At 39.8% G+C, this 26,045-nt stretch overlaps 1 protein-coding gene across 1 annotated transcript in view; it reads right to left on the bottom strand.

Moving 5' to 3' along the window:
• The window catches only part of Erc2 (ELKS/RAB6-interacting/CAST family member 2), an 898,378-nt gene that overhangs the window by 606,953 nt on the left and 265,380 nt on the right, over positions 1-26,045 (bottom strand).

The raw sequence follows: 26,045 nt of genomic DNA, 5'->3' as shown, positions 1-26,045 counted from the left end.
CATGGGCATGCAAGGAATTTGATTCCAAGAGAGAAGGAAATTCAAACTTACTAATGTAGAGAGGGATTCTCATCTCAAACACAGACACAAGTAAAATTAAATAACCGAATCCTGACTTTGTATACTGATACAATAAATATTGAAAATTTATAACAACTGGAAATAATATATCACAACATCATGATTTATTTGGCAAGCAGTCAGGTCCCTACGTGACAAAAAACATGACTACCTTGCTGGCCATTTCTAACCTATTGATTTACAGACCTGAAGAACTAGAAATATTACATTCAGATGTGGGATTAATCGAGAAAAAACATTCAGCAACAGACTCTATACACAAGAGAATGTATAATACTAAACGATGCTTGAGAAAGTACAGAAGAAAGGGTTCTTACAGGGCAATCCACCAAGCACAACAAAAAACATTGCCTTAAGCTTCTAGAATGAGAGTCAATATGTCTAAAGTTGCCTAAAGCATTCCCACTGTCTCCATTTGCCTGTATTATATTACAAAGATGCAATGAATCAGTGTTAAATTTGTCATTAAACGTTAATGAAATGAACCAATAATTAATTAATTTACTTTTTAGAACATGAAAGATTAATTCCACAGTAAACACAATTCACGGCTCCTGTGTTTACGAGTTCAATTTTAAAACATTAGAACAAATGTGTCTGTCTATTTTGTGGCTGTTGTAAATTTCCTTTTTCTATGTCCAGTATAACCTACAAGTCAGTGTACTAGCAGTTATTGTACTATACAATATAACTGTATTGAAAGAGGAAGAAACAGAGGAAGGATGACAACTATTTATGGGCTTACTATGGGTCCAGAACCAAATGTTTAATGTGGTAGCTACCTTCATTAACTCTCAGGAAAATCACATTAAATGCCATATAAATCTGAAAATTTCAAAACTATTATAAAATCCTACAGTCCATAGTTTTATTTTCCTTTGAAAATAACATTGTTTATTGAATTTATCTGAATCCCTATCCTCTAATGTGATAGTATCTGGATGTGTGCTGAGGATAGGGTTGGAAAAAGGACATGTGGAAAGGACCCTTGGGATGATAGTAGTATTCTCATCAGAAAAGATACTAAGATTTTCTGTTTCTCTCTCACTCTCCTACCTATGAACACAGAAAGATGGTGGCCATCTGTAAATCAGGAGGAGAGTCTTCACCAGAGCCCAGCAAAGCTGGTGTCCTGATCCCACACCGCCAGGCTACAAAGTTCTACTGGTGAGACCTCCCAGTCTATGTTATTAAGTAAGGAAGCTGTAGGAAACGGGCACCGGGAGCCTCGATTAGTGACTTGCTTCAAGCTTTTCAAGCTACGAAAATAAGAGGAGGAGGAAGAGGAGCGGCCAATGCAGCAATAATCAAAAGGCTATAAATTTCTAAAATTTCATAATCTTCAGAGTGAGTCATTTTTAAATCAACAAATTTTCCTAACCATAAAAATGAGACATGCTCAGTTATTAAAAACTTCAAAAGTTACATGACAATTATGATTAACATACTTACTGATTCCCATGACAGCCATAAGACTATTATTCACCATGAAACATAAGAAAATATATTAGTTAAGACAGTAATCAATATGGGCTGGTAAAGTGATTGTCCTGTAAGCACTAGGACATGAATATGACCCCCAGAATCTACATTTTAAAAAAAGCTGGGTGTGACGGTGGGCCACAATCGATCCCTGTGGCTTACTGGCTAGTCAGCCTAACCTTTATGGTGGTTACTCAGGCCATTGAGAGATCCTGCCTAGAAACTCACGCTAAACAGCATCCAAACAACACCCAAGGCTGTCCTCTGGCCTACAAAAGCAGGTGTCCACCTGTGCATGCCCACTGCATACACCCTTTACCACACACATACACACAAAAGTACGGATTGATAAGGTGCATGTTCCCTTTATCTCTGCTGATGAGATTCACAAGTATCTAACTAGAATCAATGAGAGCTTGCACAAACTAATGCAATCATTACAAGAGCGTAACTGTTTTAGCTGTGAAGAGAAGATTCAACTTCCTTGCTCTTCCTATAAAAAAAAAATCTCTTAAGCATTCAAATCCTAGTCTAAAATGATCACAGTTATGTGATTAGGTGTGTGTGTGAGAGAGTGTGTGTGTATGTGTGTGTTACAGTAGTAAAACTTGCCGTTCTCATATATTTGACACACCTTTCTGATACCTTCTGGTAAGATTTCAGGTCTCAACCATGTGGACAAAAAGAGAAGAATATGCCTTCTCTGAGTTTTCAGAGTTGCTTCCAGTCAACTCCTGAGGAACTAGGGAGCAACAGCCACAACTGGCAAGTCCTAAACAGACGAGAAGGTGCTTCTCCACCTCGTTTTGAAGAATTCCATGCTGCTGAGGAAAGTCAGAATGGACCAAGATAGTTTATTCCCAGAGCCAAGCTTCTAAATCGGCATGCATCTGGGTTAAAAGCCTAGTAAGCAATGAAACAGAGCATATTTTTCACTTCAATAATTTTCTTAAATTAACAACAATTTTTTTCTTTTCTTGTTTTTGTTTAGCTGCAGGCATCCCAAAATGCAAAAGGAAAAGAAAAAACCAAAAAAGGAAATGGGTGCTCTGGAAGGATCTAGTTATTCTTGTTCCTACATTACAAATCTACTTCAAGGGTAACAAAACATATTCCTAAAACTCGTACACACAGAAAAGGCCAAACCAAACTTAAATAGGGCAATACATTAGGATCTACAGCAGAGTATACAAAGCACAGAGAAAGAGTTTGGATTTTAGCTGCGTACAGCATGTTTAAAGTCAGAAAGGGTGAGGAAGCTAAGCTTGAAAATCAGACAATGGCTGCCACGTTCCTCACCACTCCAGTCCAAGAATCCAGGAAGAAGGAAGTTTATCTTTTGTTTTCAAAGAGGTTTATAAGGCTATGACGTATGTGCGCCAGCACACATCCAAGGACGGTGGAAGTGCACATCACTCTGGTGTGGCTGAAAGCAGTGTACTGACCTTCTTTTTGGAAGAAACGCTAAATGAACATGCACAGGCCCTCTAAGCCATGGTGTGCAATCAATGACAACACGCTGTAATATTCCCAGAGTCCTGGAAGGTAGGATGCATTTATTCATTAGTAATCTGAACACTCTTACACTTGCTAATGACTGACATTTTAAACAATCTACTATAGTTTTCAAACACGCATAGGTTATTTCACAAGAAACCATCCTCCAGAAACATAAAATGTAGGGACTGCCTTTGAGCCAGAGACAGAGAAAATACAATACAGAATAACTCCTAGCACCTACAATCTCTGACAGGGCCTGAGTCTGAGAAATGCCTGTTGGAGATGATCAGTGCTCATCAGTGTCAGCAGCTCTAAGAATTTCTGCAGCAAAGTATCCTTCCTGCTCATGTTCATCCAGGCTTATCACCTTTAGCCATCAGTTTTTATAAACAGACTGGGGCTATAGGGGAAGGTTCAGTTTGTAATATGCTTCCCACATGAGGATGAGGACATGAGTTGGGATCCTTAGCACCAGTTTTTAAAAGGCAGGCATGGTGGCACACACCTGCAGTCACAGGGCTGGGGAGGCAGAGGCAGGGGGCTCTTTGGAACTTGCTGGCTAGCCATACCAGCCTTACTGGTGAGCTCCAGGTTCAGAGAGAGAACATGACTCAAAAAAAAATAAGGTGGAGAACAATCAAGGAAAACAGCAGATGTTGACCTATGACCTCAATATTTTCCCTTGTACCCAAGATAAAATATCTCAATTTAAAATAAATATTCGGATGACTATATCCACTTATGTCACTCATAAATGGTAACCAGATGAGCTTGGTGGCACATGCCTATAAACCCTATGACCATAGATAGCACTCAAGAGGTTTAGGCCAGAGGATTACAAATTCAAGGCTAGCTTAAGAGTATATAGAGAGAAGTAGTGGGTAATGAGGAAAAGTGAAAAGAAGAGAAAAAAGGAAAAAGGGTATATAGAGGGAGGGAGAGTAACTGAGTACCTGCAGTGACCAGGGAATAAAATAATAAAGCAGACTCACATTCTGGATGCACCATCTCATGCCTTCTCAACACCATGAGATATCACACCTATGAAGCTGTTTTGTTTTTAGGTGATATATTGGCTATGAACTTTAATAATATTTTAAAGTAATGAGAAAAAAAAACTAAAATATGTTTGATTCTGTTCCCTATTAGGGGAACAATCTGATCTCTCAATCATGCATAAAATAATTCTTGTAAATTTTTATACAAAGTGTAGGTCATAGCTTCCATGGAATGATTTGAACTAAAGATCATTTTATGTCCAAAAGAAATATCTAATATACAAATTAAAACTAAGCCACAGGGAGGGATCCAAGATGGTGGTGATGAGAGGCCACTGTGTCTGACAAGTAGAACAGCAGTGACTGCATAGCGACCAACAGACTGAACTCTGGGCCCCAAAACCCCAGTGGTTGTATTTCCCAGGTGAGAGGAACCTCCACAGTGTGGGAAGCAATTGGGTCCTTTTTTAGGTCACCCAGCTAAACCCCAGAAAGAGTCCCCAGGTCCCGGCAGGCGCTCAGTCACCAGACCAGAGCCAAACACATGTGTGCCTGATCACCATCCCAGCTTGAACTGTGGGCCCTACAACACCATAGACTGTGTTTTCCAGTCGAGAGAAATCCCCAAGGTGAAGAAGGACTGACCAAACAATGTCACAGACAATCCCTGGGAAAGGTCTCAGGCTCCAGCAGGCTCTCAGCCACCAGCCCAGAGAGAACTGTGGGCCCCCAAACACTAAGGACTTGTTTTCCTGTTAGGAGGAAACCCCACAGTGAAGGAACCATCAGGCCCAACCTCAGGGCACTCAGGTGAACCCACCCCTAGCCCCTGACAAAAGTTCTCAGGAAAAGTTCCTGGGTTCCTGCAGGCACCCAGTCGCCACCACAGAGCCACTGACCTGCACCTGCATGCTCTACTTACCACCCCAGACTGAACTGTGGACCCCAAAACACCACAGACTGGACCTCCCTGTCAGGAGGAAACCCAAGGTGGAGGAAACATCAGATCTGCCCTCAGGACACCCAGCTAATCCCCAGAAAAGTCCCTCAGTTCCCCCAGGCTCCTGGCTTTAGCTTCCTGCAGCAGGCTTGAGTGCAGCACTTACCTATCACTGAGTATTGGGTACTGGGAACTGGGCCACAGAGCTCCAACCTCAGACCTACAGAAGCCTGGGACCCATGGGATCAGCCCCTAGATGCTGCTCCAAAGAGCAACCTGTCTCCCTAGCTAAACAGACCAAACCATGGGGTTCCCTGGTTGTTCAAGAGGGCTATGCCCAGCAAACATAGTGTAAGAGCAACAGCACCAGGTCACTAAATTCAGAGGAAGGAATTCAGTGGCAGGGGAGCTGTCTCCAGGACAGCTTTTCCTGGTGAGTGGAGAGTCTTTCCCCCCAAACCCCCACTACCAATGACCACATTTACTACATAGGTTCATATACCTGAGGTAAGCTGTGGCAATTCCAGAGAAGCACCGGACATTCCCTGAGGAATGGAGGAGGAGGAAGGAGGAGGCCTCCTTCAGGAACAATGATCCTCCTACCAAAGGGATTCTCCCCACCCCAGGATTGCAGCAGGCACCAAAAATTAACAGCTAACACCTGAGACAGCCAGATGGGTAGAGGCCAGAATAAAAGCACAACCAACAAAAGGCAAAGCAATATGGCATCTCCAGAATCCAGTTATACAGGGACAAATAGCCCTGGACACCCTAACATAAGTGAAATTCAAGAAGATGACCATACATCTATGCTTATGAAGAGGATAATGGAGGAAACAAATAAAATGTGTAAAGAATTAGAGGAAGATAAAGTCAGAGATTATGGCCATCTGTAAAGAAATAGAAGATAAAGTCAAACAAATATGGCATCCATAAAGAAATACAGAAAGATGCAGCCAAACACTTTGTGGCCTTCAGAGAGGAAGTAAGTAAGTCACTAAAAGAAATAAAAAAAAAGCAGAGGAATGTTCAAACAAACAGGTGAAGGAATTGAAGGAAAAACAGAAAAATACAGTCAGACAGATGAAGGAAATCAACAAAACGGTTCAAGATCTGAAGATAGAATTGGAAAAATTAAAGAAAAAACAAACAGAAGAAATCATAGAGGGGAAGAACTTAGGGAAGAAAACAGGAACTACAGAGGTTAGCATAACCAAGGGCAGACTACAAGAAATGGAAGAATCTCAGGTGTGGAAGATACAATGGAAGAAATCAATGTATCCATCAAAGAAAAGGTTAAATCTAAAAAATTCCTGACACAAACCATCTAAGAAATCCAAGACAACATGAAAAGACAAAACCTAAGAATAACAGGAGTAGAGGAAAAAGAAGATTCCTGTCTCCACGGCCCAGAAAATATTTTCAACAAAATCGTAGGAGAAAATTTTACCAATTAAAAGGAAAAGCCTATAAGCATAGAAGAAGCCTATAGAACACCTACTAGATTAGATCAGAAAATAAAATTGGCAGGAGAGATGGCTCAGAAGTTAAGAGCACTGGCTGCTCTTCCAGAGGTCCTGAGTTCAATTCCCAGCTCCCACACGGTGACTCACAACTATCTATAATGAGATTTGGCACCCCCTTCAGGTATATATGTAATAAATAAATAAATAAATCTTTAAAAATAAAATAAAATTGTCCTACCACATAATAATCAAAACAGTAAGTATAAAAACAAAGAAAAAAATACTAAAAGCTGCAAATACTAAAAAGGCCAAGTAACATATAATGGCAAACCCATCAGAATCACACCTGACTTCTTAACAGAGACTATGAAAGCCAGAAGGCCCTGGACAGATGTCAGCCCAGGCTACTATACCCAGCAAAACTCTCAGTCATCATAGATGGAGAACAAGATATTCAACAACAAAAACAAATTTTAACAATACCTACACACAAATCCAGTGATAAAGAAGATATAAGAAGAAAAAATACAACCCAAGAGAACTGCTTTCAGGAAAACACAGGAAATAAATAACCTCACTACAGCAAAACAAAAAGTAGCCAAACACACAAACACACTATCACAGCCAACATCAATATCAAAGGATCTAACAGCCACTGGTCATTAATCTCTCTCAACATTAACAGATTCAACTCTCCAATTAAAAGACACAGACTAACAGAATAGATGCAAAAACAAGAGCCAACAATCTGTTGCATACAGGAAACACCTAAGTCACAAAGATAGACATTACCTGAGAGTAAAGGGCTGGAAGTTTTCCAAGCAAATGGATGCAAGAAGCAAGCATGAGTAGCCATTCTAATATATAATAAAATAGACTTTCAAAAATAATCAAAAGAGATGGAGAAGGACACTTCATACTCATCAAGGGAAAATTCCACCAGGAAGACATCACAATCCTGAACATCTATGCCCCAAATACAAGGGTACCCACAATTTTAAAAGAAACATTAATAAAACTGAAGCCACACATAGATCCCCACACATTAATAGTGGGAGACTTCAACACCCCAACACTCTCAACAAAGAACAGGTCAACAAAACAGAAATTAAACGAAGAAACAATGACTCTTAAAGAGGTCATGAATCAAATGGACCTAACAGACATCTACAGAACCTTTTACCCAAACACAAAAGAATTTACCTTCTTCTCAGTACCTCACAAAACCTTCTCCAAAATAGACCATATGTTTGGTCACAAAGCAAGCCTCAACATATACAAGAAGATTGAAATAATCCCTTGTATCCTATCTGACCACCATGGACTAAAGCTGGACCTCAACAACAACAGAAAGAGCAAAAAGCCTACACATACATAGAAACTGAACAACTGGCTGCTCAATGACAGCTGGGTCAGGGAAGAAATAAAGAAAGAAATTAAAGACTTCCTAGAATTCAATGAAAATGAAAGCACAACATTCCCAAACTCATGGGACACAATGAAAGCAGTGCTAAGAGGAAAGTTCATAGAAATAAGTGCCTTCAAAAAGAAATTCGCAACATCTCTTCAAGCAACTTAATGGCTTACCTAAAACCCCTAGGACAAAAAGAAGCAGACACACCCAAGAGGAATAGACAGCTGGAAATAATCAAACTCAGGACTAACTGGATGTCTATATGTAGAAAAATGCAAATAGATCTATACTTATCACCATGCACAAAACTAAAGTCCAAGTGGACCAAAGACCTTAACATAAAACCAGACACACTAAATCGGTTAGAAGAAAAAGTGGGAAAGAGCCTTGAACTCATTGGCACAGGAGACAACTTCCTGAACAGAACACCAACAGCACAGGCTCTAAGAGCAACAATCAATAAATTGGGACCTCATGAAACTAAAAAGCTTCAGGAAAGCAAAGGACACTGTAGTCAGAACAAAACAACTGCCTACAGATTGGGAAAGAATCTTCACCAACCCTATATCTGGCAGAGGGCTAATAACCAGAATATATAAAGAACTCAGGAAGTTAAACAGCAACAAATCAAGTAATCCAATTAAAAAAATGGGGAACAGAGCTGAACAGAATTCTCTGTAGAGGAATATAGAATGGCAGAGAAACACTTAGAGAAATTCCCAACATCCTTAATCATCAGGGAAATGTAAATCAAAACAATCCAGAGATTTCACCTTACAGCATCAGGATGGCTAAGTTCAAAAACTCAAGTGACAACACAAGCTGGAGAGGATGTGGAGAAAGGGGAACCCTCCTCCGTTGCTGGTGGGAATGTAAACTTGTACAACCACTCTGGAAATCAATCTGGTGCTTTCTCAGACAATTAGGAATAGCGCTTCCTCAAGACCCAGCTATAGCACAAACTATTTGCCACATGAGGGCTCTGCGAGGGGCTCTTTGCCAGATGCAGATAGTTTAAATCTGAGGCCTCTGAGAGGGAATAAATGAGAAGGGAGGTCTGAGAAATAAGAAGGAGGCTGTTGCTTCCCCCTGCTGTTCCTGGTTGCTCTTGATACAATTGGATGAGAAGAAGTTGGAGATAATCCAAAAACGAAGATTGGACCTTGCCCCAAGAAACCCAATGACCCTAGCCAGCAGGAAGTAGCTAAGGAAAACTATGCCCTTGGCCCCACTAACCTCCTTTTGCTCCTACCCAGTATTGGGATGTTAGAAGGGATTGCAGTAGAAAAGGGAGAAAGGACATAAGAAACCAAAATTAAATAGTTTAAAAAGTACACTAACACTCTAGAGTTTTCTAAAGTAGATATGCTTCAGATTTACATTAAACTTTGACATAGGATGTTCTCACACACCCATCTATTTATATAATGAATGTACACTGGATACCTATTGAGCTCCAATCACTTTGTCAGGTATGTGAGATACCAGGTAAATATAAACAAGAGTCATGCGCTTCCCTCTCTCTTACAGAAGAGATATAGTCTAGATCTTTGATATTCACAAAGGAGCCTGCAACCAGCAGTATGGGTATCACCTGCAGTCTTTTCAGACATGCAAGATCTAAGGCTCCTATTCAAGACTATGAAATCTTAATCTGCCTTTTCCCAAGGTCCTAAACTGATGTCAGTGCCCTAAATGATTGCAAGGGTCCACCAGGTAAAAAGACAAGACTAACCAATCAAAGAGATCAGAGCAACTTACTGGGTAAACTCATATAAACACAAACCTCCTTTCAAAGGCTGTTCAGCTCGGCACACAGGTGCACCAACCATGAGCAAACTGCCTGAAGCAGCCATACCAGTCATGCCACTGCAACTTTTCCTGTGTGTCAGACATTATGTTCCCCTTAGACAGCAAGAAACAGACTTCAGATCCTCTCTAGAAACTGAAGGCTGAAATGGTGAGTGGGTGGAACAGTTTTAAAAAGAAATATCAGTTAGTCACAAAAAGTAACAATTATGTGATTTCTGAACATCACAATGTACTTTCCTTTGAATACAGCAGGCATGACAAGTTTCATTTTATTATCAGGGCAAGAGAGAATTTATAAACAGTTTTCACAGAGCAGGGAGCTCACCATGGCCACATTATCTATCTACAGGCAATAATCAACAAACAAATGGCCAAACTGGCTTTAAGAAGATAAGATCTAACACTCAGGGACCAACCTTATATAATTATATTACATTTTGTTTGGAATAGAATTCTAAACTCTCATTGCTAGATACCACAGAGGCTTAAGATGGCTCAACCTTTAAAAGATATCTATTTGTAGATGCAAACACAACTGAGTCTTAAGTTAGCTGAGTCATGTCCTACCTCCAGAAGGACCTACGGTGTGGGGGTATCCACGGCCATGCAAGCTCCAGCCAAGTACTCTAAAAAGAATTAACTTAGGCCCAAAACATATTTGGAGGGGAAAAAACTGTATACCAAGAAACCAAAAACCCATCCTCTTGGTCTTTATTAAACTATGAAGATACAAACTATGACCTAGATTAGAAGATGACAAAAGGCATGCAGGTTTTAGATGACATTTCTGTGTTTATCTGTTTACACAGCTATCTACTTATTTATGGAAAAAATGTAGAAACACAGAATCAAGCTAGAATCAAGCCATTTAAGGCAATGTGGCTGCTTATCACAGTCTCATCTGTCTACATTGACTCATTCCTATGACTCCCTCCCTCTGGGCCATGTCCTTCCTGCCACCCTGACTCTAATGTACATGATACTGGTATCAGACCATGAGAAAAGTCCATATCTCTTGCGGTCGTACTAACTAGATACTGTGTGGCTTTTGAAAGGATGGCATCTGTATCTGAATTTGTTATTGTTCTTGACAGATTTAAGTCTGACAAAAAGAGCTAATGTGGTTTCGGGCAATGGCTCATCTATTGAGCGTACTTGTTGTTCTTGTAGATTCCCAGCACCCACACTCAGGCTCACAACCATCCGTAATTTACATAGGCCTGCACATGGTGCACACACATACACGCAGGCAAAACACTCATAACTATAAAATAAATAAATCTGGTTTGAAGGGAGAGAGAGAATAACAAAACCCAGACATATCACATAAGAAAGTGAAAACTTAGTCTTCGGGAGTCTCAAACCTAGGTGCAGATCTCAACTCAGGCTTTTCAATTTGGATACCCAGACTCTCTGAACTTAGAACATACTAAGAAAACTACATTATCATGCTTGGGAAATATCTACCATGCATTACTGCCCCAATCATGAGTAGAGGCACAACTGCCATCACACCACCCCAGCATTGTTGGCTCTAGTTGAATAGAAGCATGAGCCAAGATGGCAGCTTCTATTAATATTCCACCTCGTCAAACTTGGTTAACATGTTCTTATCTTTGCCATGGGAATTAAATGGAAAACAGCACAAAAAGCCTCCAGAATAGTATCTACATTGTCTAAGTATCTTCCATTGTCTGCTTAGCTACTGCTTGGGGGTTCTGTTTCTCCTGTTGGTGGCAACGGTTGTTTTGTCTCTTGTCAGATCAACTTGTTTTTCTTTAGGGAACTGTATTTATCCAACTTGCTGGGCTAGAGTGGATTTTCAATTGTTTGGCCCTGCCCAAAGGCAAGAACCATGTATCTCAAGACACAGCGAGAGGCATGAGGGTGAACTTATGACTCTAGCAAGGCCAATCAAGATCTTTTAAGGAAATGATGTAAATGTAGTTGAGGTGCAAACATTCTCTTTTTTTCTGAGAACAAGAAAAATGTGGGTGTATGCATGACATTGACAACAGACAAAGAAAGCATGCCAATGACATGTCTTACAACGTATTAAACAACCAGACTGGCTAGAATGCCAAAATGTATAACTAAGGCTTCTGGGCCCTACTGTCTCCTGATCAACCTCCAGCAAGACTGGCTTTAGAGAAGGAGCTCCAACTTAAGACACTTGGCCTGTTCAGGTTCCTTATTCCACACAGTACTTTCTGTCTGAAAAATCAGAGTAAATTCAAAGGTAACAGGGAAGATGTCAGGAAGAGATTTAAAGAGTGGAAAGGCTTTCAAATGAGCACACATGTGGACACACACATGTACACACACACACAGAGTGAAAAAGAGAGAGAACAAAGAGTATTTGGATTCTAGCTACTCATCCTCTGCAGAAAACAGCAAGTGAAATATGCCTCTATAATAGAACAAATTGAACTTCAGGGAGGGAAAAAACATGGGTACCTCACTCTCTATTTCTCTTCCAAGCCTCAAGAAAAAGACTGGGTAAGATATTCTCTGGCCATGTAGCCAACCTGAACTTAATCTTCCTAATCTTTTAGCCCTAGCCATGGCCCTGGATGGGGCAGAGGCCTCCTTAGGAATCTCTAAAACACACCATATATCCTGTGTTGAAGCAGCAGCTTCTCTCAAAAGCAGCAGGCAGCAAAGAAATTCAGCCCACTCCGTCACCAGTGTGGCCTGATACATGTGGAAAAGGGAGCATGCCTTAGGGACGAGGCCTATAATGGTCAGTACACCATCATTACCGCAACTTGAAAGGGGAAGTTCCCATGAGGCCGTGGTTGACTTCTCAACCCGACTGCTAGTGTTGTAGGCCAGGAAGGAAACTGCAGTCCCTAGATAAAGAGTAGGCTCGGCACTGTACAACATGGAGCAGGCAGTGGCTGCTGGCCTGAACAGTGCTGACCAAGACACAAGACGGAAAGCTGAGGTTTCAATACTACATGAATGTCACCTTAACTCAGACTCTATACAGACATGTTTTGAGAATCCAAATTTACTGTCATAAAGCCTCCAAACTTATTAGAACTTTTAAAGCAGGACACTTAGCGCCAATCTTTTCATTTGCCAGAAGACAGCAGTAAAAGGCAGAGGGGATGGGGTCTTGCTGGATGCTTAGAATCATGGGATGGAAGTTCCTAGGTCATTTATTGTGCCATCAACCATTCTGTTCTTATTGTGTGATTCTACTCCTTTCCCCACTGGTTTATTCTCTTAAAGACATTTGAAAGTCTTTCCAACATGCAAAGCATGACTATGTTCAGAGCTAAGACTCCCTATCTAAAGTAAGCTTATTTGATCCCACTTCTCTGGTGGCTTCTTTCTCAAATGTAGCACCTTTTTTTGACATAGGCAAAGTTTAATTTCCAGATTTCAAGGGAAGTGGTGAAGAGAGTAAGACTCTTTGAGTAGCTATTAAATGTCAAAATCTTTCTATTGGAATCTTCACAGTCCAGTCAAAAAAATAAACCCCAATAATAATAATTGGGGTTTATTTTATGACAGATTTTTTTTGTTGGAGAGTGTTTGCTGTTGTTTTGTTTTGCTTTAGATAGGGTCTCATGAAGTACATGAGTGTTATCATACTCACGGTATGGTTTTTCTTTTAACAACTTTATTGTTGTTTTACTTAATAAGAATTATATATCGTCTCTACAAAATAAATGCAACATAATTGTAATCATGACAATTTGGGGGGGACTAATGTTAGTATCTATTTTATGTGTTAACTTTTTGATATATTTCCTAAAATATGCAAAAATATTGTTTAGCATTGCTAAGTAAAATCTCTTTATATGTTATCACTGTATCCTGGTAATCCAGGAGATGGAGGCAGGAAGACTACTTGAGCCTAGTTCAAAAATGGGAATTTCACTGGAACGCCTTCCCTAAGAGAGGAGTAATCCATCTCTACCCTTGCATAATACAGTTATGTTACCCACAGTAAACATTAACAATTATCATACTGATCATTTCTTTGTAACAGTCTGATTTAAATTTAATAACTCTAGTGAGAATTCTGGAATTTTGGTTTCTTTTAACACAAATTTTATGACTATGTTTTTGTTTTAATCCCAGGTGTGGGGATATGGGGCTGCTTCACAGCTTGACTATGATTTTCCTCGTGCTCAAGAAAAGGCGTGTTTTTGACAGCTGAAGATAATTTCTGCAATTGTGTGATGTTTGTAATTGTGGGAATTTTTCAGAGGGTATATAAATGCTAGAGCTCCGATAGGTGGGGTTAGTGGTTGTTGGTCATTCATGGGTGTTGGCTGCCATTTGTTAGAGGCTGGGGTCAAAGAAGAAAGAAATTAGATTCACAGATCTCTTTCTCCCTTCTAGCCTTTCTCTCCTATATAGTGATAGGGAGTAAAACCAGGGGGACACAGAGTGAAAATAAAAAGAAGAACCCACAAAGTAGCAAAAGTAAAGCTACAAATAACAGCTGAGATATGAGGTACAATACACATACATAAAATTTACCCTTTTAATTCAGTGGATTGTCGTTCAGTGGTTAATCATCATCACCATTTCATTTTCAGGTCTCCAAAGCTCTGCAGCCATTAGCGGTGGCTCATCTTCCTCCTTTCCCCACATCTACTACCAATCATTCATCTTTCTGCCACTAATCTGCCCATATTGAGCACTTCATAAAATTCGAATCAGGTAATGCATAACCTTGTGTGACTCCATTCCTTTATTTACAGCGATGTCTTCATCGGTCTCCAGGTTGCTGCACGCATCAGTAAATTCTTTATTTCTTCTTGCTGAGTAACATTGGACTGTGTGGATACCTCCAACTGTATTTCTTCATGATGGACACTTGGGTGGCTTTACTTTGGTAGGTATGATGAATATAGTGACACTTGTTTTCAATTTTGTTGGGAGCCTTCCTGGAAGTAAGATTTCTGGGTCATGTTTAGGGTTTTGAAGTATTGCCCAGCAGTTTTCCAAAATGGACCACACCAGTTTACATCCCCATAGGCACGTTTGAGCCTTCCATTTTTTTCACATCTTCTTCATCACTCCTTATTTGTCTTTTTTTTTTTATCTTAGCCATCCTATGAAGGAAGAAGTTAATCTAAATATAATTTTATTTATATTTCTCTAATGACTAAGGATACCTAAGGTCCTTTGATATTCATGTCGGCCACCTGAATACCTGTTCTGGAGAGTGTCTGTTTAACTCCTTTGTCCAATTATTAATTGGGTTATCTGTTTTTCATTGTTGAGCTTTTTCTCCTTTTAAATCAATATTTTGTATAAATGTAATATATACTTCAAGTTGCCCAGATCACGTGATTTGTCCCACTTATGGTGAATTATAACAAAGTGATCACTGGGCATATGCCAACCAGCTCACACATCAGGGCATGAGCACCGGTGTCAGTGCATTCTTCCCTGACTCCTGACCTCTCCTCACCTACTCTAAATCAGCCGCCAGCTGGATATTTCATACTATTAATTAATTTTGACTGACACAAAGGACATTATTTTTTTCATGCTCTTTTGGATCTGGAGTCTTTCACATTGTTTTGTGGGTCTTAATGTTGTTGTTGCATTGAACAGCGGCTTGCCACCTCTTTCTGCACAGCCTTTCGTGGAATGAATAGGTCTTGGACAATCATTGTTAGGGTTAAGTCTAGATGATCTAGGTTTGTTAATGTCATCATAACTGACGGTCTATAAATTTCATTCCACAGTTGTTAATAGAAGATTGATTTTTTTTTAAATATAAGCCAGACACTTGGCTACATTTTTAATTTTTAACCTAAACAAACATATACACGAGATGTGCTTACAGTCATGTTGCCTCTAAATAAAATGTGCTTTCTTTCTTTCTAATCCTTAGAATTGTGGTATTGCACTACTGAGCAACCAATACCCCCCCTGTTCCCTGTGCCACGGTGAAAGTGACCACCTGTGGACGTGAAATGTGCTTGCTCCATCGTTCTTGTAGCCAGTCCTCACAGAGGAAGGCAACCCTCCACTTCTAATCGGCACTTACCCAAGGCTTTCTCTGTGCCTGCTCAAGTCACCCTCATTTGTTCTTTATATCTTTACTGTGGAGAATAACACTGACACACAAATATTAACTCAACTTTGCAGTCTTCCCTGCCATCTCTCTTTGCACTCATTTCACTCAGATAATTCACAGCGGTGCCTGTTCAGACAATTACTTCCAGTGCTCTGGTTGGGCAGGGCAGAAATGGAGCGTAAGCAGAACACATACAGGACAGGCAGTTCTCCATTCTGTTCCACTTAGAAATAATTTTCCTATGATATATCTAGCTCCTTCTACAAACATTTGGGACAATTCTCTGAAGATGACATCTGGACCTACAAAATTTGTGTTGGGGTTCTGAGTGGTTTTTGTTTGACTTGGGTGAGTTTTCAAACAACATCATTTTCTTTAGAGTCTAGGATACTTGGATATTCTATTTTTACTCACACCGATTTGACAGGTTGTATTTTTAATAGAATTTATCCATTGACCTAAATTTTTGATTTTGTTATCACGAATCATTCATTAAATATTCTCCTGTTTACTTTCAAGGTTTTGAGTGATTAGGAGTCCTCATTTCTCCTACTTTGGTTTGATATGTCTCTCATGTTGCTGAAGCTTCTCGGTGGTATTTGTCATTTTTGTGCATCTCTTCAGACAGACAGTATTTAGCTTTGGTTTTCCTAGCTAGAAAATGTTGACTTTTCCATTCACTGATTTTGAATTTTGCTTTTTATTTTTCCTTTTGTCTACTTTCTCTTGGTATTTCTTCCTTTGTTTCTAGGTTTAAAAAGTCTCCTCTCAACCAACTGTATGTTTTGCTCTTCCCCAGACATTGTTATACTTCTTAGCCTCCTTGTCTTCACTCCAATGGTTCTCACTGCTTATAACCCATAACCCAGCCCATCCGGTTTTTACATTTTGCCAGTTTTCCAAGGCCTGCCTCTAAATGCCACTTTCTTCAAGAAGCATTCCCTGCCCTTCCTCATTTGATATCCTCTGGATTCTCAAAGCCTGGTTCTGTCTTTCTTAGATATTTTATAACCTGGGTGTACATTCCCTTCCATTAGTACCTGAATGACTTACAGTATAGGGTTTTGTTGTTGTTTTTAAAAGATACAGCATATGGTACTGTGCACAAGATAACTTCTCAATAAATACTGGCATGTGTGATTCAAATTCAGGAGTGATATTTTCACACCCATGATACTAATAGCAGTAATTATCAACTCACAACACAGAGCCAAATATATCATAGGAAGAGAGGAAAAGAAAAAAGGCTGTATTTAAAAAAATAATTTACTTGTTCTAAAGACAATTAAATATTATTCATGGCTACATTTAACTGGATGTTTTGGGGGGTTTTTTTTGGTTTTTTTTTTTTTTTTTGGATGTCACTTACAACCTGCAACTTTCCTCTTATTTCAGAAAAATAGTTAAATGGGATAGAAAAGGTTTCAGGCTGTAAGATGAGAAGATGAAGAAATTCCAATGGGGGAAAAAACTAAGCTACAAGAAAATTCTAGTATCATAAACAAACAGAGCACATGTTTAAAGGCTTCTCTCATTGGATTTAAGGCCCACTACAGAGGAGTTAACACATATCTGGTACAGTAAATCTAACAAGAACCCATGTTTGGAGCTCAAAGGTCAAAGGTAAGCCTACTATTCTTACTCTGCTAAATTGACATAGTATCAAACTGCCCTCTGCCTCTCTTCCTACAGATGAGTGTGGCTCTCAGACCTTATCAGAGAAGCTTCTCTGTGCAGGAGATGGTGGTTAACACAAACCTCAGCACTGGTGAAAGTTCCCGAAGCAAGTGTGACAGTGTTTGGCCATAAATGAGACATCTATCATCCCATCAGGGCACGGTGATTTTACCAGCAGCAGTTGCCTGCAAAAGGTCCACAAACCACTTGACAACCTAGCTAAGGGGTTGGGATTCACATGCCTTCACCTGAAATGAGGAACTATAGCAAGGTGATGGTGTCTGAGGGAGGCAGGGTTAGTTTTCTTTAAGGGTGTGGCCCCTCCTAGGTCAATAATATATCTGTGAATAGCCACACACCAAGGAATATATGAGCAATACAAAATAGACTGGGTGGGTTAATGAAAAATTAAAAAAAAGACATAAAGTTGACTGGGGAGAATCTGGGAGGAATTAGGGGGAGCCAGGGAGAGTACATATGATCAAAACACATGAAATTCTAAAAAAAAAAAACTAGAAAAATATTTGTAAAGGCTTGTTTTATTGAAAACAAAAACAGAGCTTTGCAAGTCTGAACAAGTCGTGCCACACTGTTAAAAGACTTCACTATAAATAAGACTCAGAACTCAGAGTGGGAAACAGGATACATGCTGCCTACAAGAGACATATCTGAAGGGCAGATAACACATGTGTGAAATGAATCGGTCCTGCCTCACCCCACTAAGTACAACAAACACACAATGGGCTTCTTCAACACTCAGATGACTCTACTGCTCTAGGGTGTAAGTCTCTGCAAAGTTTCCCAAAGAAGTGCTGAAAGAAAAGCCACTTGACCCTTGAGTCATACTAGTTAGAACTGTGGTGTAGAGGGCACAAGACAGGTGCCCGCTGAGCACTGGTCTGGAGACTGTCTATCCAAACTCTGTCTGCCACCCGGCCAGCTGTGAGATTGTGAGTGGCTTGCTTCTCTGCTCTAAACCACAGCTTTATCATCTCCAATGGATCACTATGTCTCTTCCCAGGCTTACCATGACTGTCTAGCTTCTATATGTGAAAGTAGAGCTCCCTGCTGGCACAGGAGGCACTTTGCTTAGTGATGTTACTTTTCCATCGCTCTTGTTTATTATCCATAAAAAGAGCAGGAACATGTTTATTTGACTGCCATTCCTTTACTTTGTTTGTATACAACACTGGGGACCAAAGTGTCACAGACTCTGCCATGGAGCCACAACCCCACAGGGTCATATTCAAGCCTGGAAGCCTAACCAGAGCTGTATATGAAAAATCTTCCTATGAATACAGAATCCTGGGAGAGGAAATTACTTTACTTAAGACCTTTAGCTTTCCCAAAGATGAATGAATAAACCCACATAGGGTCTAAAGTCAAACACACAAAAACCAGCCATTTCACAGTACCTCTGACAGGATGCCAGGACTCACTTAGTTCATGAACGTTACTGGGCTGTGGTTGAAGCAGGTGAGCAAATTAAATAGTCCTATATCTCCTAAGGACATAGAAGCAGTCATCAAAGTCTCCCAATCAAAACTTTCCCAGGGCCAAATGTATTCAGCACAGAATTCTACCAGAACTTCAAAGAAGAGCTAATACCAATACTCTTCAAACTATTCCACAAAATAGAAACAGCAGGAATACTACCAAACTCATTCTGTGAGACCACAGTCACCTTGATACTTAAACCACACAAAGACCCAACAAATGAAGCAAATTTCAGACCAACTTCTCTTTTGAACATTAATGCAAAAATACTCAATAAAATATTCACAAACAGAATACAAGAAAACATCAAAGTATCATTCACCAGGACTAAGTAGGCTTCATCCCAGGCATGCAGAGGTGGTTCAATATATGGAAATCCATCATGTAATCCACCATATAAACAAACTGAAAGAAAAAAAAAAACACATGATAATCTCCTTAGATGCTGAAAAGGCATTTGACAAAATCCAACATCCATTCATGTTTAAAGTCTTGGAGAGACCAGGGCTACAAGGCACATACCTAAACATAATAAAGGCAATATACAGCAAGCCTATAGCCAAACTAAACAAAGAGAAACTTAAATCAATTCCACTGAAATAAAGGATAAGGCAAGGCTGCCTATTCTCTCTGTATCTCTCAACATAGTGCTGGAAGTCTTAGCCAGAGCAATAAGGCAACTAAAGGAGATTAAGGGGATACAAATTGGAAAGGAAGAAGTCAAAGCACCACTCTTTGCAAATGATATGATAGTATATATAACTGACCCCAAAAATCTACCAGGGAACTCCTACAGCTGATAAACACCTTCAACGATGAAGCTGGATACAAAATTAACTAAAATAAAAATAAATAAATAAATAAATAAATAAATAAATAAATAAATCAGTAGCATTCAAATTCAGTAACATTCCTGCATAAGACAAAGGGACTGAGAACAAAATTAGGGGGAAAAATACCCTTCACAATAGCCACGAAAAAAGATAAAGTATCTTGGTGTAACTCTGACCAATCAAGTGAAAGACTTGAATTAAGAAAACTTCAGATCTCTGAAGAAAGAAATTGAAGACGATGGAAAGATCCCCCATGCTCATGGATTGGTAGGATTAACATAGTAAAAACGGCCATCTTATCAAAACGATCTACAGATTCAATGCAATCTCCATCAAAATACCAACACAATTTTTTTACAGACCTTGAAAGAACAATTCTCAAATTCATATGGAAAAACAAAAAAACCCAGAATAGCTAAACCAATCCTGTACAATAAAAGATCTTCTGGAGGTATCTCCATCCTTGATCACAAGCTGTACTATAGAACAACAGTAATAAAAATTATATAGTACTGGCATAGAAACAGACCAATGGGTCAATAGAATCAAATTGGAGACACAGAAATAAACCCACACACCTACTGATACTTGATTTTTGACAGAAGCCAAAACCATAATGTGGGAAAAAAAAAAGCATCTTCATCAAATGGTGCTGGTCTACATGCCAACATGTAGAAAAAATGCAAATAAATCCATATTTTACCCCGCACAAAACTAAAGTCCAAGTATATCAAAGACCTCAAAATAAAACCAGACACACTAAATCTACTAAAAAAAAAAAAAGTGGGGAAGAACCTCAAACTCATTGGCACAGGAGACAACCTCCTGAACAGAACACCAACAGCACAGGCTCTAAAATCAACAACTAATAAATGGAACCTCCTGAAACTGAAAAGCTTCTGTAAAGCAAAGACACAGTCAATAGAACAAAATGACAGCCTATAGACTAGAAAAAGATCTTCACTAACCCTACATCCAACAGAAGACCAATATCCAAAATATGTAAAGAACTCAAGAAATTAAACACCAAAAAACCAAATAATCAAATTTAAAGAAATGCTCAAGTCCTTAGTCATCAGGGAAATGCAAAGCAAAACAACTCTGAGATTCCATCTTATAACAGTCAGAATGGCTAAGATTTAAAAATGCAAGTGACAGCACATACTGGAGAGGATGTGGAGAAAGGGGAATACTTCTCCATTGCTGGTAGGAGTACAAACTCATAAAACCACTTTGGAAATCAATCTGGTGCTTTCTCAGAAAATTGGGAATAGCAATACATCAAGACACAGTTATAGCACTCCTGGGCATATACCTGAAAGGGCTCCACCATACAACATGGACATTTTCTCAATTATGCTCATAGCAGCTGTATTCGTAATAGCCAGAATATGGAAACAACCTAGACGTTCCTCAACTGAAGAAAGGATATAGAAACTGTAGTACATTTATATAACAGAATACTACTCAGCTATTAAAAACAAGGAAATCACGAAATCTGCAAATTGATGGAACTAGAAAAGATAACCCTGAGTGAAGTAAACCAGAAGCAAAAAGATAAATATGGTATATATGTATACTCACCCATGCGTGGATATTCGCCATATAATACAGGAAAGCCATGACAAATTCCATAGACCTAAAGAAGCTAAATAACAAGGAGGACTATAGGAGAATGCTTAATTCTCATACAGAAGGACAAATAGAATAGACACTGGATGCAGCTGAAGAGCGAGAACAGGACAGGAGCCTACCATAGACATCCTCTGAAAGACCCCACCCATCTAGAAATCAAAGCAGATGTTAAGATTCACAGCCGAGTGCAGGCAGGTATAGGGAAGAGTAGAGGTATAGAAGGAAGGACCTAGAAGGAACATGAGCCCTATAAGAAAAATAGAGCCAACAAGTGTGTGTGCAGGGGGTCCTGCAGAGACTGATGCACCACCAACCAAGGACCATGCATGGAGACACGACCTAAACCCCCTGCTCAGAGGCAGCTCAGTCTCCATGTGGGTTTCCTATTAAGGGAAGCAAAGAGGAGACTGTGTTGCCTCCTCTTTGATCACTCACCCCTGGTGGGGTGACCTTGCCAGGCCATAGAGGAAGAGAATTCAGGCAGTACTGATGAGACTTGATAGGCTGGTGTCAGATAGCAGGGGAAGAGGGCTCCCCCTTTCAGGGGACTAAAGAAGTGGGGATAGGAAGGAAAAGGGAGGGAGGGAAGATGGGATCAGGAGGAGACAGGGGAGGGGGCTACAATTGGAATGTGAAGTGAATAAATTATAAGCAATAAATTTATGTTTTAAAAAAGTGAAAATGCTGGTCCACCACGACCACAGCCTCCTCTACTACCGTCATCAGGACCACCACCACAGTTGCCACCCTCACCTGTAGTAGAGGAGGCTATGGTGGTGGTGGACCAGGATACGGAAAACAAGGTGGTGTATATGGTGGAGAAGGAAGAGGATATGATGGTCACAGTGAGGGAGGAAATTTTGGTGGAGTTAACTAAGGTGGTGGTGGAAATTATAATGACTTTGGAAATTACAGCGGACAAGAGCAATCAAATTATGGACCCATGAAGGGGGAGGCAGTTTTGATGGAAGAAGCTCAGGAAGTCCCTCCGGTGGTGGCTATGGATCTGGTGGCAGAAGTGGTGGATATGGCAGCAGAAGGTTTAAAAAGAAACAACAGAAAAAGCTACAATTCTTAGCAGGAGAGAGGAGTGAGGAGTTGTCAGGAAAGCAGCAGGCTAGTTTAAGACAGTAGTCCCAAATGCATTAGAGCAACTGTAAAAATCTGCCACAAGAGGAACAATGATCCGTAGTCAGAAAAGTTACTGCAGCTTAAACAAGAAACCCTTCTTGTTCAGGACTGCCATAGCCACAGTTTGCAAAAAGTGCAGCTATTTGTTAATGCAATGTAGTGTCAATTAGATGTACATCCCTGAGGTCTTTTATCTGTTGTAGCTTTGTCTTTTATTTTTCATTACATCAGGTATATCGCCCTGTAAATTGTGGTACTGATACCAGGAATAATAAAAAAAAGGGAAAATGCAAAAATAAAAATTAAAAAACATTCTAACAAAATAGTCAGGCGCAGTGCCACATGCCTATAATCCCAATACTCAGGGAGGCAGAGGCAGGCAGATCTCTGTGAAGCCAGCATGGTCTACAAAGTGAGGCCAGAATAGCCAAGGCAACACAGAAAAAGTCTGTCTCAAAATTAAAAAAAAAAAAGCTTACAAGTACTATCATTCGTATAATTTATTTTCTTTTTAACTTTTAAAGACAGATAAAGTTTGTCAGTGAGCTCAAGAAAGTGAAAGCTTAGGACAGCATCCTCAAGTCATGTCAAATTTATAATAAAAATAGGTTAAGAATATATTCTTTCAAAGGCATGAGCATGAAATAGAGAAAACTGAAAGCCCAGCCTTTGAGCTGTCTGTGTAGGCAGCTCTCCAACAGAGCAGAAAGAGCAAAAGAGCCAAGTAAAGAATCTCTGGCCATAGAATCAGAGGAGTAGCCTCAGGGGTGGAACAAGAAAGGAAGTTCTCAGAGAGATGCACACAGTTTTCTACCTGCACGTGTGGGACGTACCTGCCAGACCAAATCAGGGCCAAATTTAAAACGCGAAGATTCCTGCAAGAAGATAAACCATCAGTGACTTCATTCCTTTCCTTCCTTCCTGTCCTTTTCCCCCAGGAGACTTCAGCCCAGGCTTGACTGGTGGCAAGAGGTGTGTCTGCAGAAGACTGTTCCCTATTGGGACACAGATGCCTTCCCCAAGACTCTCCCTGCAGAGACTTCTGCACAAGCCAGCAAGTCTGTGGGGCATACAGCACTACCAGAAAGCGCTGGGCTGGAGCTCAAACAAAGCTTGAGAGAAGCAGGATTTTGCAGATCTTCATAGCAAGACCCTTTGCTAAACTGATGCAAATATTTATGGAAACATATGGGGTTCCGAACTTCTCCCTCAGTTTCCCTACAGAACAAAGGTCAATACAGAATATCCTGTCAGCTCTAATTCATGCCATTTTCCTGAAACTAAGAGACTCTTTGAAAGGCTATTTTTGTATTTCTGAATGTGTAATCCTGGGACAAAGAGACAGGAGAATCAGGAGTTCACTGTCACCCTTGGTTATATAGTAAATTTGAGGCCAACATGATGAGACATGAGACAGGAGACTGCCTTTAAAAAACAACCCATCCCTTTTCAACTTTAGATTTGGAAAAGCACCAGATGAAAACGATGATGTTTAGCCATAGCCAAGACAAAAAAACAATCTCAAATTCCAAGCTTGAGTTTAAGTTCTGTTCAGTAGTCCCCTCTAAGGCTTGCCCTGTCTAGGTTCCCAACACTCCCTCGATTTCTAATGTTCAAAATTAAATAAGATCAGAGCCACTGTCACAAGTACATGTTATGCAGGAGATAGCCCTGCACCAGGGGCCACTATAATTCAGTTAAGGTGTGTGGAGTCGAGATGCGAGGGTTACAGATTTCTCCACGGATAGAATAGAAGACAAAGCTCCTGAGAGCCGGGAGTCACCCAAAAGGACAACAGAACTTGAGCTCTGTTTCCTGGGACATAAACTGATCTTTCATTTGTCCTAGAAATGTGATTCTATACCTACAACCTGCATTACCAACATCCATTAAAGAAAAATTTTAGGCTCAGTTTACTGCTTATAGTAATTTCCTCTTGTATTTTATGCCTTCCGACTAAGCTAGACTAAATAAATGCTCTTTGCTTTTCAATAATAAGATTTGAAGCTAGAACAGCAAAAAGAATAAAATAGAATTTCTACTTTAAACAATCACCAAAAATGTAGTTGTCTTTCAGTGGTGACATTTAACAAGGGAACACCTACCTTACCAAGCAAGATGCCTCCTAAGAGATTTCTAGAACTCTATTTTTATTTAGAGAAATGGAGATTTGAAAATACATCATAGACATCCTTTTATTACTTTTTTTGTGTTGAAGACTGAGGTAGTGAATGGAAAGGTAGGTAGATGGGATCTGAGACACATATAAAATAAAAAGCAACTCGTTTTCTCTGTCTTTGTGTCTCTGTCTCTGTCTCTCTGTCTCTGTCTCTGTCTCTCTCTCTCTCTCTCTCGTGTGTGTGTGTGTGTGTGTGTGTGTGTGTGTTTGTGTGTCTGTTGATGTTTTGTTTTGGTTAAGCTTTTTAGTTTTAGATTTTTTACTTTTTCCCCTTCAATCTAATTTCAGGTTTGTCTGACATGTGAAGAAAAGTTGAAATCCCAGTGATGAACCACTGTTTCCTTTAAAAATAAAGTTACATGAAATAACAACCTATAAGCTAGTATTAATCATTACTGCTTAATATTATTAGTATTTCATTCAAGTGATACTTTTCAACCAGCCTGTTCAAGTGTCTCCTGAGTACCCAGATTCAGGTAACTGCCTGGTGATACAGAGCTATGTAAAGTCAATGTTTTGCACTGTCATCACATTGACAAAGTCCTCAGTTAAAAACATTGTCACAGACTAGTGAAGAAAAAAACATCTCAAGTCACAATTGTATATGCCAAGAATTCAACAGCTCACATAAGTTTTCTTCTAGGGCTTGGAGGTTTTAACAGACAATTTGAAACCATGCTCTGTGAGACAGCAACAGTCAAGAGATCCACAAGCAAGCCTCAGGATTCCCATAGGCCAGGGGGTCTGGGAATCTCCAAGCATGAACTCAAGTATGGAATCTGCAGACTACAGATATATTTATGCTAAAAACATCTTCTTCTTAATAGACCAACTTAAATAAAAATATTCTTAAAATAAATATTTTTTACCATTTGTTTTTTTTCTGGCCATAAAGGGGGGGTGGCAGGATTGGAAATAGAAGATTTCAAATGTCTAGCCTCTGACAAACCAAACATGTTCCATTAACATTTGTTTCTTGATCATAGACAGGAAGTGTCTATCACCACTGACTTGATTATTCCTCACATGCCATAAACTCTGTCAGGAGGATTTTTTAAAAATTCCTAAAGTAGTTTCTCTCTATGTCTCTTAATAGTACTTCTATACTTTGCAAGTATTTAAAATTATTCTTGCTTCCAGACTAGCCAGGAGAAAACACAGGAGTTAAAAGAAGGACTCATTCTTTGGCGAGAAAGTTCTGGGGACAGTAGAGTTTCCTGATGGAGTGACTCCACAGCATCACCATGTCAAATCCTAGTTTCTCAAAGGTGCCTCTTCCTTACAATTGGGGGCCAGGCGGAGCAGGACTGCTTGATTTAGAAGTAATCATTTGTAACGTTCAAAC

Source organism: Meriones unguiculatus, chromosome 9 (genome assembly GCF_030254825.1).
Source record: "Meriones unguiculatus strain TT.TT164.6M chromosome 9, Bangor_MerUng_6.1, whole genome shotgun sequence".
NCBI classification, from domain to species: Eukaryota; Metazoa; Chordata; class Mammalia; order Rodentia; family Muridae; genus Meriones; species Meriones unguiculatus.
This window is presented reverse-complemented; position numbering and strand designations above follow the sequence as displayed.